The sequence below is a fragment of the Chiloscyllium punctatum genome, chromosome 36 (assembly GCF_047496795.1).
Source record: "Chiloscyllium punctatum isolate Juve2018m chromosome 36, sChiPun1.3, whole genome shotgun sequence".
In the NCBI taxonomy this organism is placed as follows: Eukaryota; Metazoa; Chordata; class Chondrichthyes; order Orectolobiformes; family Hemiscylliidae; genus Chiloscyllium; species Chiloscyllium punctatum.
Window position 1 is genome coordinate 73,635,949 of NC_092774.1, and position 25,255 is coordinate 73,661,203.

Here is a 25,255-nt window from a genome sequence, read left to right on the forward strand (position 1 = left end):
ATCCACCTTGCAACAGTATCAACAGCTACCCATCCTGGCTGACTGGATTAGACTATTCCAGTCACCAGCATCCCGGTTCCCCGGATATATCTGAATGGCAGCAAATACTGCTGCCTACCCCGGTCACACGGATAAATCTTTTAAGACCTTTCTTACCCGGAACTTGTGCACAAGAGTCACCTGACCGAACCCGCCACGTCTGCCCGTCTTGTTTCCAGGGTCTCCCAGCCCGGATCACGCTTGCCCAAAGCCGCCTTGGCAACAAGGGGAAACTAGAGATCGCCGAAATCAGCGAGGTGCTCCTTCTCCATTTCTCAAAGAATGCCGAGCGACCGGAGCTTGGGATCCCGGACAAGCCCCCAAATCTGTTAGAAACAAAATTCAATAAAATTTAGACGAGACCACCAAAACTGGAAACAAGACAATTTATTACGAACTTGCAAGAAAGGGCTTCAATTGCATAAGCAAATGAGCAAATTAGAACTTAGGTTAGTGTACAGTTATACCCTTTGAGCTGAGTGAGGTCATCTCTCCAGACTCCTAATTATCCAATCTCTCTTACTATTTCGCCTCTACCCATCTATGCTCCACGCCCATTGCCCCTTTCTTTCCAAATTGGCAATTTCCCCCTTGCACGTGCTGTCATAAGGCTAAACTCTTATCTCGATGTTCCCCTTTGTAACTTCTTTCCTTATCCATAGGTACATTCCATTCTTGTACATACATCTTAACAATGTATCTTTTTCATGCTTCGCTTATATGTTTCAGTAATCTTAGCTTTTTTGGTGAAACTGTTGTTTTAAACATTACAGTAAAAGGAATTATTTTCTTTAATAAATCTACATTAAAGTTAGTACTTAATTATCCACAATTATGCACTGAAAAGTAGAGATACTCTTCCCTAAATACCTGCAGAGTTAATAGTTCTCTTGCTGTACCCCCTTTCTGTATGCTTTTTCTATATCTGCAAAAATAACACTTTTCCCCATTTCTAACAAGGTGAAGGTGGATTCGCTAAACTCCACCATGTTCCTTCTCTCCAGCTGAAACCATAAGACATAGGAGTGGAAGTAAGGCCACTCGGCCAAACCAATTTGAACCTTCAATACTTTAATAGTCCATTCTGGTTCTGGAGACTCTTCATATTGATGGATCCATTCCAAATAAACGTTGGGAAGAATTAAGCCACTGTTTCCAGTCTCTGCACCAATCTTCATTCCTGAGCTACAGCCTCCATCTCTCTCCCTTGTCACTCACTGAGATTCAGTCAGGCTGTTCGCAACTAGCTGCATTTGATGCTGAGAGGAGCTTCTGATCTGTGCTAGCACGAAGACAACCTGTATCCACCTCTGGCATCTGATTCGAGCCTGTCCCATTCTCAAAGTAGCTGTTGCTGAAACCCTCTTTGGTCCCTTCCTCACCTCCAGGCTCGACTACTTCAATGCTGTACTCAATCATTTTACACTTTCTACCCTCTGTAAACGTGAAATATACCTAAGCTATTTTTATTCCTTTCTTAATATCCTTTTGTTTAGATTTGAAAGTTTCCCAACGTTTCAGCCTTCCAGAGGTTAGAATAACATTCTGAACAGGCTGAAAAGTTTAAAAGCTGATGAGATGATCGCCCCGCCCCTATTGTCTCCGATTGGTCAGAGGACTCCACAGCCAATGATGACATCAAAGCAGGGACCCCGCCCTTTGGCGCATGTGCAGTGTAGGTCCCGCGGCCGGACAAAGACAGTGTTACTGAGTGTGGGAGAGGAATGGCGCCGGCGGCTGAAGGAACAAGAACAGGAGCCGCTGGAAAAGCTGAGCAGGTCCGGCAGCTCGTGTCGGGAGAAATGTGAGGACGGGTTTCGGGTCCCGGTGATCCTCCTTCAGAACAGGACCAGGTTTCAGAAACATCCCGGGGAGGTCGCCAGGCCCGAGCGCCAAGAGCTGGCTCCTGCCCCCGGGGAGAGGAGACAGTGAGACAGGGTAGGATTGGGAACCGCGGGAGGAGGGAGACTGGGGAGTTTATAAACTCCTAGGGGGCGGCCTGAGGCCTCGGAAAACGAACCCACCGGCCCAGTGTTTACTTCATTGGGAAGGGACCGCTTGGGTTGCCCGGCAACCGGCCGCCATCTTTGTGAGGGTAGGGCGCATGTTGTCTTGGGGCGGGGAGCGCGGGCGGCCATCTTGGTGAGGGCACCATCAACTGTCATTTCTGGGAGAGAATTCCAACCTCGTGGCAGCCTTTGTGTCATTCTAGATGTAAGTTTGCTCGCTGATCTAGAAGGTTCATTTTCAGATGTTTCGACACCATACTTGATAACATCATCAGTAAGCCTCTGCTGAAGCGTTGGTGTTATGTCCTGCTTTCTATTTCTGTGTTTTGGTTTCTTAGGGTGATATCGTTTCCGATTCTTTTCCCCAGAGGATGGTAGATGGGGTCAGTAATCGATATGTTTATTGATGGAGTTCTGGTTGGAATGCCATGCTTTGCGCAATGCTTGTGTGTGTTGGTTTGGTTTGCCCGAGGATGGATGGATGTCCTCCTTCATCTGTCAGTAGAGAAACGAGTGATAGTGGGTCATGTCTTTTTGTAGCTCGTTAATGTTCAAGTATCCTGGTGGCTAGTTTTCTGCCTGTTTGTCTGACGTAATCTTTGTTGCATTCTTTGCATGGTATTTCATAAATTGGTGGTTGTTTGTGTGGGTTTTTTTAAGTTCATTCACTGCTGCTAAGTGTGTTGGTAGGTTTCTGGGCTACTATGTTGCCAAGAGATCGGAGTAGTCTGGAAGTCATTTCAGATATGCCTTTGTTGATAGATTACTTACAGAGTGGAAACAGGCCCAACAAGTCCACACCAACCCACCGAAGCACAACCCACCCATTCCCCTAAATTTACCCCTGCCCCTAACACTACAGACAATTTAGCATGGCTATTCAACTAACCTGCACATTTTTGGACTGTGGGAGGAAACCTGATTCCATACAGTCAGTAGCCTGAGGCAGTAATTGAACCCGGGTCTCTGGTGCTGTGAGGCAGCAGTGCTAACCACTGTGCTACCGTGCTGCCCACAAACATGGCTAGGATTTTCTGGGCACATCATGTCTGGTTGTTTGGGTTTATTGTTGAGAAATAAGTGGATTGGTTGATTGAGTACCCGTTCTTCTCAAATGTGCTGTGTAGGTATTTCTCTTCTACTGTTCGTAGTTTCTCCGTGCTGCGGTGTGTGGTGGCTTATTGAAATAATGTCCTAATGCAGCTTCATTTGCGGATGTTGTGATAATTGCATCTGTAGTTAAGTACTTGGTCCATGTGTGTTGTTTTCCTGTAGATGCTAGTTTGGTTCCGGTGCTGTCCGATGTCTCCTCAGGTCCAGCTACACATTTGCAATGGCTGGCGTGTATCCATGTGGTTCTTTCAGTGATCTTAACAGCTGTCTGTGTTGTAAGGAGCACTTGAAACGGCCCAAGCCTCCTCTTTGCCTTTCAGCTTTTCCTCCTGAATTCTTTCATCGCTATCCAGCCTCCAGGTTCTAGATCGTACAGCTTCCCTTCTGCTGGTTCGGGTAGTGCTGCTTTCACTTGATTCTGTATTTGAGACAAAAGTGCAGAGAGTTTTATACAGTAACATAACATCTCATCCTCACAGTGGCCTGTCATCTTTCTTACCTTAGGTCTTGGGCCAATTCCTGTGTTGGGCGGTCTACCAAACGAAATCTCAAATGGGCTAAGATTAGCTCTTCCTCTCCTCCTAGATCTCATATACACTAGCACAATTGGAAGTGTCTTTGTCCATGTCACCCCGAGTTCCTCATAGCATTTTGTCAATTTATTTTTTAGGGTAGCATTTTCTCTTTCCACTGCCCCACTGCTTGCTGGGTGGTAGGCAAAGTGTTGTCTCATGTTTATTCCCAAATAATCCCCCCCCCCCCCCCCCCTGTTTGACACATGGTCCTTTGACATAGAATGGAAATAATGATTGTGGTGGACAGGGTTTACCATTGGGGCCACACCATACTCCTTCCCTCACACTGCATCCTGCTTTCATCCACTCACGGTTTTCTTCCGGCGTGGCCTGTGACTGTAACTCTCATACGTTTGATGATGGGGTACAAATTTTTGTCATACACATGTCCATCTGCTCACTTGGTGGCTGCTAGGCTGCCGTTCTTGCTGCTGAGTCTGCCCTCACATTGCCTTGAGAAATAAAATCGTTACTTTTTGTATAGACTTCACATTTAAACACAGCGATTGATTTAGGCAATAGGACCGCTTCCAGGCCACTGTGTGTGATGGGCTTTCCGGTGGAGGTTAAGAAACCCCTTTGTTTCCACAGGGTTCCAAAATCATGTACAACCCCGAATGCATATCTGCTATCGGTGTAAATATTCACTGTCCTTCCCTCAGCCAATTTACAGGCCTCAGTCAAGGCCATCAGCTCTGCTGCTTGCGCTGACAGATGAGAAGGGAGTGATCATGGGTAGTCACTAAAGCATACCCAACACAATTCTGGCCTGTCTCCTTGCTCCTGAATGCTGACCTGTCCACAAAAAACCTGCATATCTGGATTCTGAAGGGGTGAATCCTGCAAATCTGGTCTAGAGCTGCAAATCTCATTAGTTACAGCGACACAATCATGTGGGTCTCCGTCTCCTTCTGTGGGGAGAATGCTAGCATGGCTAAGGACATTACATTGCTTAATTGTAATGTTAGGCATCTCCAATAACACTATTGTATCCGAGCCAACGTGCTGCCGCCACGTGTGCTGTCTTTTGCTCGGAAAGCAGTAAGGATACTGCACGTCGGACCAGAAGGGTTAATTCTCCATAGCCGACTATATCCCTGGATGCAACAACAGCCTTTTTCAGCTGCAGCCACGGCTCGCAGACGTTTAGGCAATTCTGCCGCTACGGGGTCTAGTTTAGCCGAAAAATATGCTACCGGCCTCAATCATCCCCCATGATCCTGTAACAGCACAGATGTCATGCAGCCACGCTTTTCATCTACCATTTGTACAAAAGGCTTGTTTGGATTCAGAATCCCCAGTGTAGGTGTAGTTTGGAGCTCCTTTTTCAATTCAATAAAGGCATTTTCAGCCTCTGGGGTCCACTGCAACGGACTCTGGTTCTGCATTCCTTTGCCATGGGCTGTGTCACTGAGGGGTGCTGCAAGGTTTGCGTAATATGGATAAACATTCTACAGTAGGAGCACATGCCCAAAAATGATAGCAATTGTTTCTTTGTGTGAGGCTTTGGAATTTGCTGGATTGCTTAAACTCTGTCTTGACCAATGGCCTTCCCTTGTCCAGATATTAAGTGACCTAAGAACTTTATCTGTTGTTGCACAAATTGTAGCTTTGTGAGAGTGGCTTTGTCCCCTTCCCCCGCTAGATGGCGGAGCAACACAAGGTTATCCTTCTCACATTGTTCCTTTTGTTGTTGCCGCTATTGAGCAATCATCTACATACGGCAGGAGCACTAACCCTGGGGTTAGAACAAGAGTCTCCAGACTCCTGTGTACAGCCTTGTTATATATGGTGGGGGACTTACCTTCACGCGACTTTGTCAAGGTTACTGTATATGATTTCCCTTTGAATGAAAAAGCGAATCAGAATTGACTATCTGGGTGTACCGGTACACTAAAGGCATTTGCTAAACCCACAATAGAGAACAATTTACTGTCCGGTGGAATTTGAGCTTATATAGTATAGGGGTTGGCAACATTTGGGGTGTGTGGGACAACGGCATTATTGACTGCCTGCAGGTCTTGAACAAACCTCCATTCCTTCGGTTCACTGGGAAAGTTTATCTTTTTGACCTGAAAAATGGGGGTTCTCACCAGTGAGTTCTCACAGGGGATTATCACCCCAGCCTTGAGGAGGGATTCAAAGACTGAAGTAATTCCTCCTATAGCTTTGGGTTTTAACGGGTGTTGTGCTCTGTAAGGACGATACTCAGACTTCAGGGTTATTTGTGTGGGTTCACAGCCTCGTATGAGCCCCACATCATGCTTGCCTTTTGCCCACAACTCAGTAGGGACCGTTTCTAATCTTGGGTCTGAGCCTTCTATCTTAGGGAAACGCCAGGCTACCCTCCGAGGCTCTTCCGGGCTAGCGGGGGTTACTTGGACTGCCCCATCTGCCCGAGTTAGCCAACTTAGTTTCTTCCTATGTGTCTGCATATCTGCATTGAACCAGATACCCACATAGTCTCTGAAGACCCAACCTTTCGTTCTTTGTGCCTTTAGCACCCATGGTCCCAAATTCTGCCACCAGTGACACATGAGGAAAAGAGCCTTCCACATCAAAAACTTAGGGTCTGCTTGCTGTTACAGATACCTGAGATAAGTTCACACTGACTGCACATCTGTAATCATTCCAATGAAATTCGCGCAATACCAACTGATCTGGTTTAACCAATCCCCTGAACCAATCTTTCTCAGATGGTTTGTCAGGGCCGTCACCGGTGTATGTGTGCTGTGCAGTGCAGCATTTCTCCAGCAAGAAAATTGCTGTTAATAGGATTAACACAGTTGCTTGCATCCAGGGCGAGTGAATTGCTCACTGAACTTATCACTGTCTGGCTTAATCACCACTCATAGACATACATCAGGGGTCGTGGGTCATATTTTACAGCCTGCTCAGATAAATCTTCCCTTTTGAATTACCTGCAAGCCTGTATGGGTACTGAGCAAATCCAACCCCAGTCTCCCTATGAGATCCCAACCCATCAGATTTAAAGGACAAAATTCCGATAACAGGAAGGAGAATTGGAATGTTTCCCGTTACTAGTTTCACACAATAGGGGTGCAGAAAATCTCTCCCGCACCACGACTCCTGATGTACTCATTGTGTTCAGGAATCTTTCACTCCTCTTTATTTGCCTCGATTGTCTAAACTGGCTTAACTTAGGGACTGCGTATGTTGCCGCCGTATCTACTTAAAAGGTACCTGATGTACCTTCCCCATATAACGTAGAGGTAGGCATCGACTATTACGCATCGCTGTGATATTGAACAGACTGTCCACACTTCACAATCTCAGTGCTTGATATAGAGGTGGGACATGGCTCAGTGCCTGTAAGGTTCGTAGGAGAGATTAGTATAAGTGAGTTTTTATTGCCAAGCATAAAGGAAAGAGGCTTACCTGTACCTCGTGGGCTGCCCACCTCCACCTCAGCTTTCCCCTGTCAGTCACCCTGTCGCTCAGCCTCCAGGGCCGATTGAGGGTGTCTGTGTGGGCACTGTCTCGTTCAGTGGTCCATTGCTCCGCAAACTAAGCACCTGCCAGATCTACCTCTGCCCGCACCTCTTCCTCTTCTGCGACCTCCCTCCAACGGCTGGGCGACCATTTGCATCATAGCAAGCTGAGCTTTATGTGCTTGCTGTTTTAGTTTCCACTTATCCTTCCCTTGCGTAAGCAATTTTTCAGCATGTATGGCGTGTTGTTCTATCAAATTCAGCTTTCCCATGTCCCAGGTAATACATGTGTCTTTTACCTTTATCGCTATATTGTCCGTCATTTCATTGAAGAAGCTGTTTCTCAGATGTGCCTCATACAGCATCTCACCTTGTTGTTTACACATTGCACTTTTGATCATGTCCATTTGCACTGGGAATGCCTCCCTACGGGCGGCTGCCACAAAAGCATCAAAGTCTCTGTTCTCGTCCGCTTGCGGGTCGGCTACTCTGGCAGGGACATTTACAGCTGGCCATTTATACTTGATTTTGGTGACGTCGGCACCCTGTTTTCATCCCAGGAGATGTCTCATCTCATGCGATGTGGGACGGAACTCAGTACAGAACTTTGTCACTTCTTCAGCGAACTTATTACCTCCAACCTTGTGTGTGTCAGGCAACTGCCCATAGGCACTTTCCAGATCCTTCATGGATCATGGCTGGTGGACCAACACTGGATACTCTTCTGGACCTGTGACTTCAACCATTGGGGATTGCAGAACTACTTGGTTAGACGATCATACACCAGTACCCTCTGACTCGTCATCTGTCAGGGGATGATCGTGGACAGACCCTGGATGCCTTTCCATCTTGGAGTGGCTGTCCTTCTTTTGGGCTTTATGCTTCAATTGGTTGTGGGTATGACGTGCTATCATTGATCCAGCAGACCCTGAGGCGACAGCCGCTGACTTGGGACTTTCGCCAGGCGGATTTCATAGGGGGGGCTGTAGGTCTTGGAGGGCAGTCATCAAGGTCAGGATCTGAAACAGATTTAAGGCACTGCACAGCTTCATTAGGTTGTTTTCCACGTGCGTCTGCATGTGCTGGTGTTTGCACGTGTATTTGATCTATCTTTGACTTGAGATTTCCTTTCCCTGATATCAGCCTCAGCCTTCCACATGTTCTAAGCACTCCAATTCACTGGTTCCATTTTTCCTTTTCTCCTCCTCTCTCTTCTCCAACCTCGACCTCAATATTTCCAACTGCCTTTTACGAAAACTTCCTCCCCCCGGAAAGCCACATTCCTTAATTCACAATACTAACTGCTTTACAGACTCTGGGCTGTAATTATTTAGCATGTGTTGTATTTTTGGTTGGCCATTCCAAGTCCAGTGTGGACTCTCCTTTTGTTTGATCTTGCAGGAGGCCATTTTCAGCATTACTGGAGAAGTGTTCAGCTTGCTCGCTCACTCTCTCTCTCTCTCGCGGTACCGTTGTCTTTTCCCTTTGACTTGCTTTTACCTCCGGAGGTCCCCTCTCGCATTTAGCGCATCTGCCTCAATGCCTTAGTTTCTGTAAACCAAGAAACCACGTACCCGGTACGTCTTTGGCGAGTCCAACTCAACTAATGGTGGCTCCAAGTCTAAAATCACCCTTAAACTCGCTGTCTCTTAAACACTCTGGAGACGGCAATCCTTACCCTTGAGTTTTGCTCAAATATCACGCGAGTTTACCGAACCCTTTTCCTGATTCATTTATTCTGTTAGAAAGAGTCTTTATGTAGGAATACTTTAAGCCATGACTCTTACCCCAACTACATTGCAGGTTCATCCTGGATTTACACACTTTTTGCTTCCCCAAATCATTCTCAGCAGTACTTGATGCACTCTCCATGTGTGATGGATTGTGTCCTTTTCGAGTTTTAACGTCAGTCGTCGACGCGTGAATACCCCTATCTAGCGAAACCACAGCCAGATGATCTTAAGGGAAAGAACAAACTACAATGTTGAATTAGAACTCAGTAAGAGGAGGGATGAGCTGGGTTAATCAACCATTAAACAGTGTTTACCCACTCATCACCTGTTGTGTTGAGCATGCACTTTATTTATTTCACCTATTACCCACCACCAATTATTTATGTGAACTAAAATCTACCAAACTTTATTACTAAAAACATCTTAAAAAGATTTTAAAAGTTAAAATATCTAAAATTAATTAAAACAAGAAAAACTATTTAAAATTCTACAGTTAAAAATTCCTAAAAAGTTATTAAATTATGCCGTAAGGAGAACTTGAGTCCATAAAAATTCGCAGCAGTTCAAGGGTCAGAGACAAGACAAGGGTTGTGATGTTGTGAGCGAAAGATTTAAATTTCGGGATCCCGAGGCTTTTTATGAGCTCATTTTTTTTTCCAGCCATTTCCCTCTGGCACCTATCACAAAACCATGGAAGGAATGCGTTTCTTCTTCCCGTGAGGTCCATTATCTCATCCTTTAGATGTTTATATTTACTTGTCTTCTCTTCCCATGCTCCTTCCAAGGAGTTAATTTGAAGGTCCGTCCTTACTGTTACATCTACTACAGCTATTTGCTGATCTTTCTTAAAAATTAGATCAGGGATCCATAATTTCCCTACCTTCTCCTTGATCCTTGGCTCTATAAAGATTGTCCACCCATTCTTCCTAACAAATTTAGTTAACTCTTCTGCCACCCTATTGTGTCTTTTTATTCACGTATTCTTAACATAGGGACACCATCCCAAGATGTGTGCCAACGTCTCTGAACTTGCATTACATCTTCTGCAGGATTTAACATTAAAAGGCCTTCCATACGACAAGGATGCCCTTGTCGGAAATAGATTAGTCCTCAATAAAATTGAACTAATTACTTTAGATGTCTTCATAAATTGGACCTTCAACCAATTATTCGAAATACTATCGTTTTTATAGTAATGAGCATCAGCTCCTTGACATGGGAGGGCTATCCATCTATAAATTTCCGTTGATCTCCAGTTCCAATAATTGGTGTTGCTAAACTCTTCCAACTCCTCCTCTCTGTCTTCCCCGATAGTACCATTTTCTCCCACTTGTCGATTAATATTTGGGTTCCAAATCAATTCCAACTTCTTCAATTTGCTCAATTTACGCATCTTCTCCGCTACACTTTCACCCTCAAAATGAAATGAGGCATGCAAAATTTCATCTGAGGATCTGTGGAGCATCCCGAATTTTCTCATGATCGAAATTGGGATGAAGGTCGCCAATCTCTTTAAAGCAAGGCCTCCGTCACGGTATCTAGTATATAAAACGCCATCCATGACCGACTGCGGAAGGTGTAATATTTCTTTTGCAGCATTTTTAATTATGTTATCTAATTTGTTAAGATAGTTAATTGAGGATTCTGATAATAAATAATAATACAATCTAGGTATAAAATAGGTTTTTAAAAGCTCTAATTTTTGTAAAGGTTTTAGGGGCGATATTTTTAAGTTACTAATCTAATTTTCTGACTGACCTTCCCAGTCTGATTGGCTAATGCCAATCCACGGGTCTATTTTAGCACCTAAATACATATCTGTTTGACCTGGTTCTATAAATTGAATATTTCCGTCATTGAATTTCCAATTAGCTGTGTCATTATAAATAATTGTTGTATTTTTAACCGTAAAATAAAACCCTTTAGTCTTTTTGACATTTACCTCCATTCCCGTATTAGTATAGAATTTTTCGACTAGTTTTAAATTGTATCTCATTCCCTCATATGATTCGCTAACTAACGCTATGTCATCTGCAAATACTAAAGTAGTGCAGTGATAGCTTTTCCCATCTGATCCTAGAACTATTCCTTTTTTCCTTTCTTCGATGGTTGCGATAAGAGGATCCATCACTATATTAAAAAGAATTGGTGACAAAGCATCCCCTTGCTTGACACCTCTTAAAATTTTAATTCTTTCCGTTCTACAATTAAAACCCTTGATCTGTGTAAAATTATTCTCATATAAATTTGCTATTAATTTAATAAATAATACCGGGAGTTGGAGTCTCCTAAGAGCTGTTAAAATTAACTAATGACCTACCGTATCGAATGTCTTGGCGAGGTCTACAAAGACCACTGCTAAATCTTTCCTTTTCTTTTAGATCCCTTGATAATATTTTCTAAAATTTTAGTATTTTCTTCATCCCTGTACGCCAGTCATAAAACCCTTTTGTCTTTTATTAAGATTTATAACTTTGTTTACCCTACCCGACATTATTTTAGTAAATAACCTCCGCATAATTGGCCCAATTGTTATTGGCTTCCAGTTATTTATATCTTTTTAACTCTTCCTCATTATTTACTTTGGGGATCAATACGGTCCTACTCAATTTCATCTCATCTGGGATTTTACCAGCTTTAATCCAAATCTTATAGATCCGAGGTAGCAGTGTGTTATCTTTATTAAAGATCTTAATTATTTCTTTTAATGTCATCCTGTCTGGCCCAGCAACGGTATCGATGTCTATCGCCTTAATAGCCTGATTGACGTCTTCTATCGTCACCGGACCCAGCAGGACAACATCATCAGATTCCTCAACTCTCTTTTCATAATTAGCAAATCCTCTTAAATTATTTTTCTCCTTTTCCTTAGAAAGTCTTACTTTATAATATTCTTCTAAATCTTCTTTACTAAGGGGATATTTGCATTTAGATGGAGCCCCCATTAGGGTTCTCACCAAAAGTTGCCTATTCTTGTTATACAGGACTTGCATTTCCTTAAACTTTCCTTTTTTCCTACTGTACCTTCTTTTAGCATTATTCTCTTTTCCTCTCTTTCTTCGCCCACTATCCTTTAATTTTACTCCTACTTCTTTGATCCTTTTCTTTAGATGTTACACCTTCTTTATCCTTTCCTATTTTCACCATTATTCTATCGATAATCTCTTCATATTCCTTAAAACTACCTTTATTCCTACCTATTTCATCTTCCATTATTTTAATTAAATCCTCCAGTGATTTCTCACTGTGGTCCAAATTATCTATCCTACCCTGACCCTCTTGATGATCACTATCAAGAGGCCTTCCCCCATCACATATCCTTTCCACATCTACCTCCTCATTATCTATTTCCTCATTCACACTCGTATTATTAAGTATTAATTCCTGATCCATGTCCATATCCTCATCGCGGTTTCTATTCTTTTTATTCAATAACCTCTTATCTGAAATCTGTTTCGCTGTTTTAGTTTCTATTTTTTCCGCGATGAGCTTATTAATATTTTTACATCCCCTTAATTCCAAATCTAATAATTGTAATTTTGCAATTTCTTCCTCAGACCATACCCCTTTCTTACTCTTCTCACTATTTACCACCTTTTTCTCGGTCTCTATTTTCCTTTTTTTTCCTTTTTTCATTCCTCAAATTGGGATGTGCATGCCTCATGCTGGCTCAACCCCCTGACCGTCTTAAATTTTAATGGGCGTGGTTCACAACAATTTACTTTATCACTCTCTCTACCTCTTCATCAACCTCCTTATTATTAGTTAGACTACACTTAGAATAGTGGCAGGCTACCGCTTGGGAGCTCCCTTCCCATCCACACTTACTACATTTCACTCTAATCGATTTAATCCCCCGACACACTTTTAAATATTTCCTAAATAACCCGGTCGTATTATAAATATTTTTACAATAGTTACAACTAAAATTATCAATGGGATAACTAATTATTAATTCTAAATTTTCAGTTTCCCTAATTACTGGGTGAATAACTGTACCTTCATTCCTCTCCTCACTATGCTCCGATTCTCCATTACAACTAAAATCAGTGGGCCCTTTAAAATTCAAATTAAAATAGGTCCGGCTGTTAAATAAACTGGGCTGTAGAGGGGCCTTCTCTATCAGTCCTTCAATTCGAATTCTCTCCAAATTACTCTGGACATTTTTCACGGCTTCCTTGTGCCTGCCCAAGGACAGCCTAGCCGGAGTAATAATTATGGTCTCATCTGTCTGAGTTGAGACAGACTATCTAGTCCATTTTTGGCTAGTACACTTGGCACAAGGTGCCGCCAATAACAACCGTGCGAGGCGGTTATTCTCCCGGTTTCCCACCCAAGCGGAATTTTCAGTGTTAGCCATAATCGCCTCCACCAAAATTGGATTTAATTTGACCGAAAGGTCACCAGCCGTCTCGTATCTTTTCTGTTAGGTCGTATTAGCCGGCCTGATCAGATTAATGCTTTAACAACGGGATAAAACAATAAAACTGTCAGAAAAGCAAAGTACAGTTTAAAACCAAGGTAAAACCAACCATAAGGTCAAGGTAAAACCATCAGTAAAAACCAGACTAAAACCCTCCAACAGATAAAACTGTCAACCCGTTTAAGCTTCCTCTTCCAGGCCGTCACCAGGGGGAACCACGAGGAGGTTCGACCTTACTTTGTGATCGACAAAGTACAGCTATGTGTTGCACTCACCATGCGCGATGGATTGTGTACATTTCGAGATTTTAAAGTCGCTCGTCGATGAGTAAAATACCTCTATCCAGCGAAACCACAGCCAGAAGATCTAAAAGGGGACGGTAAAGTAAAATAAAATAATTAAAATGACATTATGAAGCAAAATTTCAGCGAGGCGAGGAATGAGCTGAAATTATCAACCAATAGACAGAATTACCACTCATCCCCTGTTGTGTGTAGTGTGCACTTTAATTATTAACACCTAACATTACCCACCACCAATTAACCTAAGTGATCTAAAACAATACAATTTTATGACTAAAATTTTAAAATTTAAATCTAAATTAAAATCGAACTATTTAAAATACTACTAAAAGTATTAAAACAACTAAAAGAAAATTTAAATCAATACAATTTAAAAGAAGAAATACGTTGATCGGAGCTGTTACGAGTCCATAAAAATCCGTAAAAGCTCGAGGGTCAAAGATAAAGTTAGGCTTGTGATGTTTCGTGCAAATGATTTAAATCTTGCAATCCCGAGCGCTGTCATCAATTCCGAATTCTTCTCGTACCACTTCCCTCGGGCTCCCATCACAAACCCATTAAAAAGATATTTTTCCTCTACCAGTGAGGTCCATTATCTCTTTATCCAAATGTTTATATTTCTTTTATCTTTTCCTCCCAAGCCGATTCGAGAGAATTTATTTGAAGATCTGATCTTACAGTTACATCTACCACCACAATCTGCTGTTCCTTCTTCAAGATTAGGTCTGGTATCCAGAGTTTCCCAGACGCATCTTTAATTCGTGGCTCCACATATATAGTCCACCCGTTTTTCTTAACAAATTTAACCAACTCCTCTGCTATCCTATTGTGTCTCTTGAGTCTCATGTCCTTCACATATGGACACCATCCAGAAATATGCGCAACTGTTTCCGCGGCATCATTACATCTTCTGCAATTTTTTACATTAAATGGCCAGCCATACGATAATTACGACTTTACTTAACCTATTCACTACGATTTTAGTAAAAATCCTGAGCAAAATTGGACCTATCGTAATCGGCCTCCAATTATTTATATCTTTTAATTAATTCTTCGTTGCTCACTTTAGGGATCAGAACCTTTCTACTAATTTTTAATTGATCTGGAATTTTACCGGTTTTAATCCAAATGGTGTATAGTCTCGGCAGTAGTAAATTGTCCTTATTAAATATTTTAATTATATCCCTCAGCGTTACCCTATCCGGTCCTGCAACGGTTTTCACATCCATCGCCTTTACGGCACGATCAACGTCTTCCACCGTTACAGGACCGGTCAGAGCACCAACTAAGGATCCCTTCTCCTTGACTTTTATATTTAACAAAACCTCTTAAATTATTCTTCTCGTTTAAATTTGTTAATCTCTTTCTAAAATACTCTTCCAATTCTTCCTTACTCAGGGGACATTCGCTCTTAACTGGGGCCTCCATTAAGGTTCTTGCTAAATATTGTCTTTTAGTTTTATAAAGGACTTGTGTTTCTTTAAATTCTCCTTTTTCTTTCTACTGTACCTTTTCTTCGCATTATTCTCATTCTTAGTTTTCCTTCGTCCACTATCCCTTTGCTTAAAACTTACTCGTTTACTATGAGTTGTCTTGTTACTTGTACCTTCCTCTTTTTTTCTTTCCTAATTTATCCAATATCATACCCATAATTTTCTCATGTTCCTTACTCACCCGTTTTACTCTTATCCAAGTCTTCTTCAATTATTTTCATCAAATCTGTTATCGTCCCATCACTATGACCTGGACCTTCCATAACGTTAGTGTTCTCCTGGCCCTTTTGTTCACTCCCATTTTCCTCCTCCACAATCCTAGTTAATATCAGGTCATTATCCTCCATTTCATTGTCATCACTAACATTAAGGACTAACTCTAAATCCTTCTCACTAGTTTTATTCTTCTTATTTAATCGTCGTCTTTTATCAGAGATTTGTTTCACGGTTTTAGAACCGATTTTCTCTGCAATAATTTTATTAATATTTCTACAGCCAGCAAACTCTATTTCTAGTTGTTGCACCTCTCTACCTTTTCTTTGGACCATACTCCCCTCTTGTTACCTTCCCTATTATCTATCCTATTCCTAGCCTCTGTTTTACTCTTTTTCCTTTTTTCATTCCTCAAGACGGGGTGTGTATGTCTTTCATGCTGCCCCAACCCTCTGGCTGATTTAAATTTTAACGGGCATAATTCACACTGGTATGATTTTTCTACTTCATCTTCTCCATTACTAGTACTAATACTAGTGCTATTACTAGTACCAAGACTAATATTATCGCTCTTAGTACATTTAGGGTAGTGGCACGCTACTGCCTGATAACTTCCTTCCCATTTACATTTATTACACCTAATCCTTACCGATTTGATTCCTTTACATATTTTTAAATGTTTCCTAAACCTCCCTGTTGTGTTATAAATTTTATTACAAAAACTACATTTAAAATCTTCTATAGGATAATTAATTATTAATTCTAGTTTCAGTTTCTTTAGTTAACGGGTGAATAATCCTCTCTTCTTCTCTCTCCTCATTGCTCTCTAAAACTCCGCTTCGACTAAAAACAAATGGCCCTTTAATATTCGAACTCAAAATCGTCCGGCTGTTAAATGGACATGGCTGTAGAGGGGCCTTCTGTACCAGCCTTTCCCTTCGAATTATGTCTTGATTATTCTGGACAATGTTAACAGCTCCCTCATGCCTGCCCGAGGACAGCCTTACCGGAATAATTCTTAAAGTCTCTTCCGTCTGAGTTTGAATCGAGACGGATTGCCCAGTCCGTTCTTGGCTCATACATTTAGCACGTGGAGCCGCCAAAAGCAACCGTGCGGGGCGGTTATTTTCCCGGTCTCCCATCCAACCGGATACTTTGAAATCGGCCATAATTGCCTCTGCCACATTTGGTTTCACACAGACCGAATGGTCACCAGCCGTCTCTTATCTTTTCTAGAGGTCGTATTAGCCGGCCTGGCCCGAGTAATGCTCAAACGACGGGTAAAACAATAAAACACCGCCCGTGGCATATAGCACTGGTAAAATCGAGTTCAGACCAAAGATAAAATCAATGGTAAAAACACTGATAAGACCAGACTAAAACTCCACAAAACAATCTAAAATCGCCTTCCCATCAAGACCTTCCTCATACAGGCTGTTACCAGGGGGAACCACGTGGAGGTTCAACCTTACTTTGTGATCGATAAAAATACGTAGAAACGAGTACAAAGGTGACTACACAGGCACCGGTTGGAGACCAACAACCTTAAAACACTGTAGTCACTGTAGGGGGGGTGTGACTACAGTATTTTAAGGTTGTTAGTCTCCGACTGGTGCCTGCGTAGTCACCTTTGTGATCTGTTTTTACGTATTTTCTCGATCACAAAGTTGATCGAGAAAATTTGGTTGCACTCCCCATGCATGATGGATTGTGTCCGTTTCGAGTTTCTCTGTCGCTCGTCGACACGTAAAAACCCCTATCCAGTGAAACCACAGCCGGATGATCTTAAGGGAACGGTACAATTTTAAAAAAAAAGATGAAAAGACAGAATTCATCAAGGGCAGGGATGAGCTGGGTTATTCAACCTTTCAATAGAGTTTGCCACTCATCACCTGCTGTGTTGAGCGAGGAAGTTTAATTTTATCACCGATATTACCCACCACCATTTAAACGTGAGATTAAAATACAAACTTTATTTACTAAAATTCTAAAATTAATTAAAATAGTTAAAACTATCTAAAAATCAATAAAAAGATATCTAAAAAGTTATTAAATTATGTCATCTGGAGGAAATTAAGAGTCCATAAAAATTCTTAGCAGCTCAAGGGTTAATGATAAAACCAGGTTCGTGATATTCTGGGCGAAAGATTTAAACTTCAAAATCCCGAGGTCCTTCATAAGCTCTCCATTCTTCTCCAACCATTTCCCTCGGGAGCCCAACACGAAACCGTGGAAGGATATGTTTCCTCTTCCTGTAAGGTCCATAATTTCTTCCTTTAGATGTTTATATTTGTTTACTTTCTCCTCCCAAGCTGCTTCTAAGGAGTTGATTTGAAGGTCTGACCTAATCGTTACATCTGCTACTATTATTCGATGATCCTTTTTAAATATTAAGTCAGGGATCCAAAGTTTCCCTTCCGTATCCTTGATTCTAGGTTCGACGAAAATTGTCCACCCGTTCTTCCTAACGAATTTAGTAAGCTCCTCTGCCACTCTATTATGCCTATTAATACGCATTTTCTTAACATAGGGGCACCATCCAGAGATGTGTGCCAGAGTTTCCGAGGTTACATTACATCTTCTGCAGGCTTTGATGTTAAATGGTCATCCATACGACAAGGACGTCCTTGTCGGAAACAGATTGGTCCTTAATAAAATCGAGTTAATTACTTTTGAGGATTTCATAAATTGAATCTTTTTAAGCGAATTATTTGATATACTATCGTTTTTGAAGTAGTGAATACCTGCTCCCTGGCAGGGGAGAGCCAACCATTTATCAATTTGCGTGGATCTCCAATTCGCATAATTAGTGTTGCTGAATTCATCAATTTCCTCATCACTTTCTTCGTTGATAGTATTAACTTCTGCCTATTGCCATTTGGATTCCACACCAATTCCAAAGACTTTAATTTACTTAATTTCTTCATTCTCTCCATAATACTTTCGCCCTCGAACTGAAACAAGGCATGCACAATTTCGTCCGGGGATTTATGGAGAGTTCCATACTTCCTCATGATCGATATTGGAATAAAGGTAGCCAACCTGGTTATTGCCAAGCCTCCATCACGATTTTTGGCATATTGTGGAAGATGTAGTATTTCCTTGATCGCGTTTTTAATTATATTGTCTAATTTGTTTAAATAATTCACAGAGGATTCTGATAAAATTACTTAATAGTATAACCTGGGAATAAAATATGTTTTTAAAATTTCTAATTTCTGTGTTGGTTTTAGGGGTGATATCTTTTAAGTTATTTATCCAGCCTTCTAATTTAACCTCCCAGTCCGCTTGGGCTATACCAATCCACGGGTCTATCTTTGCCCCTAAGTACTTATCTGTCTGACCCGGTTCAATAAATTGAATAGATCCCTTGTTAAATTTCCAATTGTCTTTATCATTAAAAATAATTGTTTTGTTTTTGACGGTAAGATAAAACCCTTTAGTCTTCCTAACATTAACTCCATTCCCGTATTCACGGAGAATTTCTCTACCAATTTTAAATTATACTTCATCCCCTCATATGAATCGCTGACTAACGCAATGTCGTCTGCGAAAGCTAATGTAGCACAATGACAACTCCTACCATCTACACCGAAGAATATTCCTTTTTTTCTATCTTCAATAGTAGCAATGAGGGGATCCATCACTATATTAAACAAAATGGGTGATAATGCATCACCTTGCTTAACACCTCTTAAAGTACTAATTTTTTCCGTCCTACATTTAAAACCTTCAATCTGCGTTACATTATTCTCATATAAGCTAGTTATTAATTTAATAAATAAAAACGGTAAATGGAGTCTCCTAAGGGCTGTTAAAATTAGTTTATGACCAACGGTGTCAAAGGCCTTAGCCAGGTCTACAAAGACCACCACTAAGTCCTTCTTCTTCTTCTTCTTAGCTCCTTTTATGATATTCTCTAAAATTTTAATATTTTCCTCTCACCCGGCAACGCCGGTCATAAAACCTTTTTGTCTCTTATTAAGGTTAATTGTTCTATTTAATCTAGCCGCCATAATTTTTGTAAACAATCTTAATATAATTGGCCCTATTGTTATGGGTCTCCAATTGTTAATGTCTTTAAGTTCCTCTTTATCATTTACTTTAGGAATTAACACCACTCTACTCAACTTCGACTGATCTGGGATATTACCATTTTTGATCCACAAAGTATATAGCCGGGGTAGCAAAGTGTTGTCTCTATTAAAAATCTTAATTATCTCTTAAGGTTATCCTGTCAGGTCCGGCGGCGGTGTCGATGTCCATCGCCTTTATGGCCTGATTGACGTCGTCCACTGTCACCGGACCCAACAGGACCCCCTCTACAGAATCCTCACTCCCTTTAGCTTTTAAAGAATCCCCTCAAGTTACATTTATCATTTACCTTTGATAGTCTTATTTTATAATATTCTTCCAGGTCTTCTTTATTAAGGGGACATCCATTATTAGATGGTTCCCCCATTAGGGTCCTCGCTAGTCACTGCCTGTTCTTTTTATACATAGTTTGTACTTCTTTAAATTTTCCTTTCTTTCTACTATATCTTCTTTTCGCGTTATTCTCTTTCTCTCTCTTTCCTTGCCTACCACTCTTTAATTTCACTCCAACCTTCTTACTCTTTTTCTTAAAATTCTTATCTTCGTTTCCTTTTCCTATCTTCCTAATTACTTTATCCATAATCTCGTCATACTCCTTGGTAATACCTTTTGTCTTTCCTAGTCCCTCTTCCATAATTTTAATTAAATCTTCTAAAGACTCATCCCTATAATCCATTCTATCTCCATTAATCTCATCCTCTTGCCTCTCCCCATCGAGGGGCCTTCCTTCCTCAACTACCCTCTCTCCTCCTGCCTCCTCGTTATCATTTTCCTCATTCATACTAACATCATTTAGTATTACCTTCTGGTCTATACCCGTTTCCTCCTCGCGGTTACCCTGTTTTTTAATCAATAACCTCCTTTTATCCGAGATCTGTTTGGCTGTTTTAGTATTTAACCTTTCCGCGATAAGTTTATTTATGTTTTTACATCCCTTGAATTCAGACTCCAGCAATTGCAATTTAACAATTTCTTCCTGGGACCAGACCCCCTTTTTACTTTTCTCCCCATTCATAACCTTTTCTTTACTTTCTGTTTTACTTTTTTTCCTTTTTTCATTCCTTAAACTGGGATGAGCATGCCTCTCATGCTGGCCTAGTCCCCTAGATGTCTTAAACTTTAACGGGCATAACTCACAACTAATTAAACCGTCATTCACTATCTCTCCACTAATATCTTTATTTCGAGTTACACTACATTTTGAATAGTGGCAGGCTACCGCTTGATAGTTTCCTTCCCATTCACATTTGCTACATTTTATTCTAACTGATTTAATCCCCTTACATATTTTTAAATGCTTCCTAAGAAATCCCGTAGTGTTATACACATTTTTACAATACTCACAGCTAAAATTATCAGTTGGATAATTTATAACTACTTCTATTTTATCAGCCTCCCTAGTTATTGGGTGAATAATTTCTCCTTCATCTCTCTCCTCTCTGTGCTCTGTCTCTCCAACCCGACTAAAATTAAAGGGCCCATTAAAATTCGAATTAAAATATGTCCGGCTATTAAAAGGACTGGACTGAAGAGGGGCCATCTCTTTCAGTCCTCTAACTCGAATTAAATCCGAATTACTCTGAGCGTAATTATCGACTGCCTTGTGCCTGCCCAAGGACAGCCGAGCCGGAGTAATAATTACAGTCTCATCCGTCTGTGTTGAGACGGACTGTCTAGTCCATTTTTGGCTCATACATTTAGCGCATGGAGCCGCCAATAACAACCGTGTGGGGCGGTTATTTTCCCGGTTTCCCACTCAACCGGAATTTTCAATATTGGCCATAATCGCCTCTACCAAATTTGGATTTTAAATTTGACCGAAAGGTCACCAGCCGTCTCGTATCTTTTCTCTGAGTTGTATTAGCTGGCCTGGTTTGAGTAACGCTTTATCAACGGTAAAAGACAATAAAACTGCCAGAAAGTCCAGCACAGGGTAAAACCAACCCAAGGGTCAAGGTAAAACCATCAGTTTAAAACAAGGCTAAAACCCCAAACAGTTAAAATTGCCCTCTCCGTTGAGCCTCCTCTTCCAGGCCGTTACCAGGGGGAACCACGTTGCGGTTCAACTCAACCTTTTTTGATGCACACCCCATGCGCGATTGATTGTGTCCTTTTCGAGTTTTTACGTCGCTCGTTGACGCGTGAATACCCCTATCCAGCGAAACCACAGCCGGATGATGTTAAGGGAAACGACAAAATACAATGTTGAATCAGAACTCAGCAAGGGAAGGGATGAGCTGGGTTAGTCAACCATAAAACAGTGTTTACCCACTCATCACCTGTTGTGTTGAGCATGCACTTTATTTATTTCACCTATTACCCACCACCAATTATTTATGTGAGCTAAAATCTACCAAACTTTATTACTAAAAACATTTTAAAAGATTAAAAATTAAAATACCTAAAATTAATTAAAACAACAAACACTACTTAAAATTCTATGGTTAAAATCATTTCTAAAAAAATTATTAAATTATGTCTTAAGGAGAACTTATGAGTCCATAAAAATCCGCAGCAGTTCCAGGGTCAGAGATAAAACAAGGGTGGTAATGTTCTGGGAGAAAGATTTAAATTTCAAAATCCCGAGGCTTTTCATAAGCTCATTATTCTTTTCCAGCCATTTTCCTCGGGCACCCATTACAAAACCATGGAAGGATATGTTTCCTCTTCCTGTGAGGTCCATTATCTCATCCTTTAAATGTTGGTATTTACTTGTCTTCTCTTCCCATGCTGCTTCCAAGGAGTTAATTTGAAGGTCCGTCCTTATTGTCACATCTACAACTACTATTTGCTGATCTTTCTTAACACTTAGATCAGGGATCCATAATTTCCTTACCTTCTCCTTGATCCTTGGCTCTATAAAAATTGTCCACCCATTCTTCCTAACAAATTTAGTTAATTCTTCTGCCACCCTATTGTGTCTTTTTATCCGCATATTCTTAACATAGGGGCACCATCCCGAGATGTGTGCCAACGTCTCTGAAGTTGCATTACATCTTCTGCAGGGCTTAACATTTAAAAGGCCTTCCATACGACAAGGATGCCCTTGTCGGAAATAGATTAGTCCTCAATAAGATCGAATTTATTACCTTTGTTTTCATATATTGAACCTTCTTCAACCAGTTGTTCGAAATACTATCATTTTTGTAGTAATGAGCACCAGCTCCTTGACATGGGAGGGCTATCCATCTGTCAACTTTCGTTGATCTCCAATTGCCATAATTAGTGTTACTGATCTCTTCCAATTCCTCATCACTATCCTCTCCGATCGTATCGTTTTCTCCCAATTGTCGATTAACGTTCGGGTTCCAAATCGATTCCAGCCTTTTTAATTTACTCAATTTCAGCATCTTCTCAGCTACACTTTCACCCTCAATGAAACGAGGCATGCAAAATTTCATCTGAGGATCTGTGGAGCGTCCCGAATTTTCTCATAATTGAAATTGGGATGAAAGTCGCCAATCTATTCAAGGCAAGGCCATCATCACGATATCTAGCATATAAAACGCCATCCGTGATCGACTGCGGAAGATGTAATATTTCTTTTGCAGTGTTCTTAATTATATTATCTAATTTGTTAAGATAATTTATAGAGGATTCTGATAAAATTAAATAATAATACAATCTAGGTATAAAATAGGTTTTTAAAAGCTCAAATGTTTGTACCGGTTTTAGGGGGGATGATTTTAAATTACTAATCCAATTTTCCAACCGATCTTCCCAGTCTGATTGGCTGACGCCAATCCACGGGTATTATTTTAAGACCTAAGTATTTATCTGTTTGACCTGGTTGTGTAAATTGAATATTCCCGTCATTGAATTTCCAATTTGCCGTATCATTATAGATAATTCTTATTTTTAACAGTAAAGTAAAACCCTTTAGTCTTTTTAACATTTACCTCCATTCCCGTATTATTACAGAATCTTTCTACTAGTTTTAAATTGTATTTCATTCCCTCGTATGAATCGCTAACTAACGCTATGTCATCTGCAAATGCTAAATTAGCACAGTGACAGCTTTTCCCATCTGATCCTAAAATTATTCCTTTTTTCCTTTCTTCGATGGTCACGATAAGAGGATCCATTACTATATTAAAAAGAATTGGTGACAAAGCATCCCCTTGCTTGACACCTCTTAAAATTTTAATTCTTTCTGTTCTACAATTAAAACCCTCGATCTGTGTAAAATTATTCTCGTATAAGTTAGCTATTAATTTAATAAATAAAACCGGGAGATGGAGTCTCCTAAGAGCTGTTAAAATTAATTTATGTCCTACCGTATCGAATGCTTTGGCAAGGTCTACAAAGACAACTGCTAGATCTTTCTTTCTCTTTTTTGATCCCTTAATAATATTTTCTAAAATTTTAATATTTTCCTCATCCCTGAACGCCGGTCATAAAACCTTTTTGCCTTTTATTAAGACTTATCACTTTATTTACCCTACCCGCCATTATTTTGGTAAATAATCTTAGCATAATTGGTCCAATCGTTATAGGCCTCCAGTTATTTATATCTTTTAATTCCTCCTCCTCATTTACTTTGGGGATCAATACGGTCCGACTCAATTTCATCTCATCTGGGATTTTGCCAGTTTTAATCCAAATTGTATAGAGTCTAGGTAGCAGTGTGTTGTCTTTATTAAAAATCTTAATTATTTCTTTTAATGTCATCCTGTCTGGCCCAGCAGCGGTATCGACGTCCATCGCCTTAATAGCCTGATTGACGTTGTCTACCGTTACCGGACCCAACAGGACCACATCATCAGATTCCTCAACTCTATTCTCATATTTAGCAAATCCTCTTAAATTATTTTTCTCATTAACCTGAGAGTGTCTTATTTTATAGTACTCTTCTAACTCTTCCTTACTAAGGGGACATTTACATTTCGATCGATTTCCCCCATTAGGGTTCTTGCCAAAAGCTGCCTTTTGTTTTTATGAAGGATTTGCATTTCCTTAAACTGATATTAAGTATTGCTTCCTGATCCATGCCCATATCCTCTTCGCGGTTTCTATTCTTTTTATTTAATAACCTTCTCTTATCTGAAATCTGTTTAGCTGTTTTAGTTCCTATTTTTCCGCGACGAGCTTATTAATATTTTTACATCCCCTTAATTCCAAGTCCAATTGTTGTAATTTTACAATTTCTTCCTCAGACCATACCCCTTTCTTACTTTTCTCACTATTTACCATCTTTTCCTTGGTCTCTATTTTTCCTTTTTTCCTTTTTTCATTCCTCAAACTGCGATGCGCATGTCTCTCATGCTGGCTCAACCCCCTAACTGTCTTAAATTTTAATGGGCATAGTTCACAACAATGTGATTTATCACTCTCTACCCCTACCCCACCCTCTACATTAATATTCTCATTATTAGTTATACTACATTTAGAATAGTGGCAGGCTACCGCATGGTAGCTCCCTTCCCAACCACACTTGCTACATCTCACTTTAATCGATTTAATCCCCCTACACACTTTTAAATGTTTCCTAAATAACCCTGTTGTATTATACATATTTTTACAATAATTACAACTAAAATTATCAATGGGATAATTAATTATTAATTCTAGTTTATCAGTCTTCCTTATTATTGGGTGGATGACTATCCCTTCATTCCTCTCCTCTCTATGCTCCGATTCTCCATTACGACTAAAATCAATGGACCCCTTAAAATTCGAATTAAAATAAGTCCGGCTGTTAAAAAGACTGGGCTGTCGAGGGGCCTTCTCTATCAAGCCCTCAATTCGAATTCTGTCCAAGTTACTCTGGACATTTTTAACGGCTTCCTTGTGCCTGCCCAAGGATAG

At 40.6% G+C, this 25,255-nt stretch overlaps 1 long non-coding RNA gene across 1 annotated transcript in view; it reads left to right on the plus strand.

Moving 5' to 3' along the window:
• The first annotated feature begins 1,713 nt into the window (after nucleotides 1-1,713).
• LOC140460697 (uncharacterized) overlaps nucleotides 1,714-25,255 on the plus strand; it is a 71,350-nt gene continuing 47,808 nt past the window's right edge. The window contains exon 1 of the long non-coding RNA XR_011954293.1: nucleotides 1,714-1,977. This is a non-coding gene — a long non-coding RNA (uncharacterized lncRNA). The remainder of the gene's footprint in view (nucleotides 1,978-25,255) is intronic.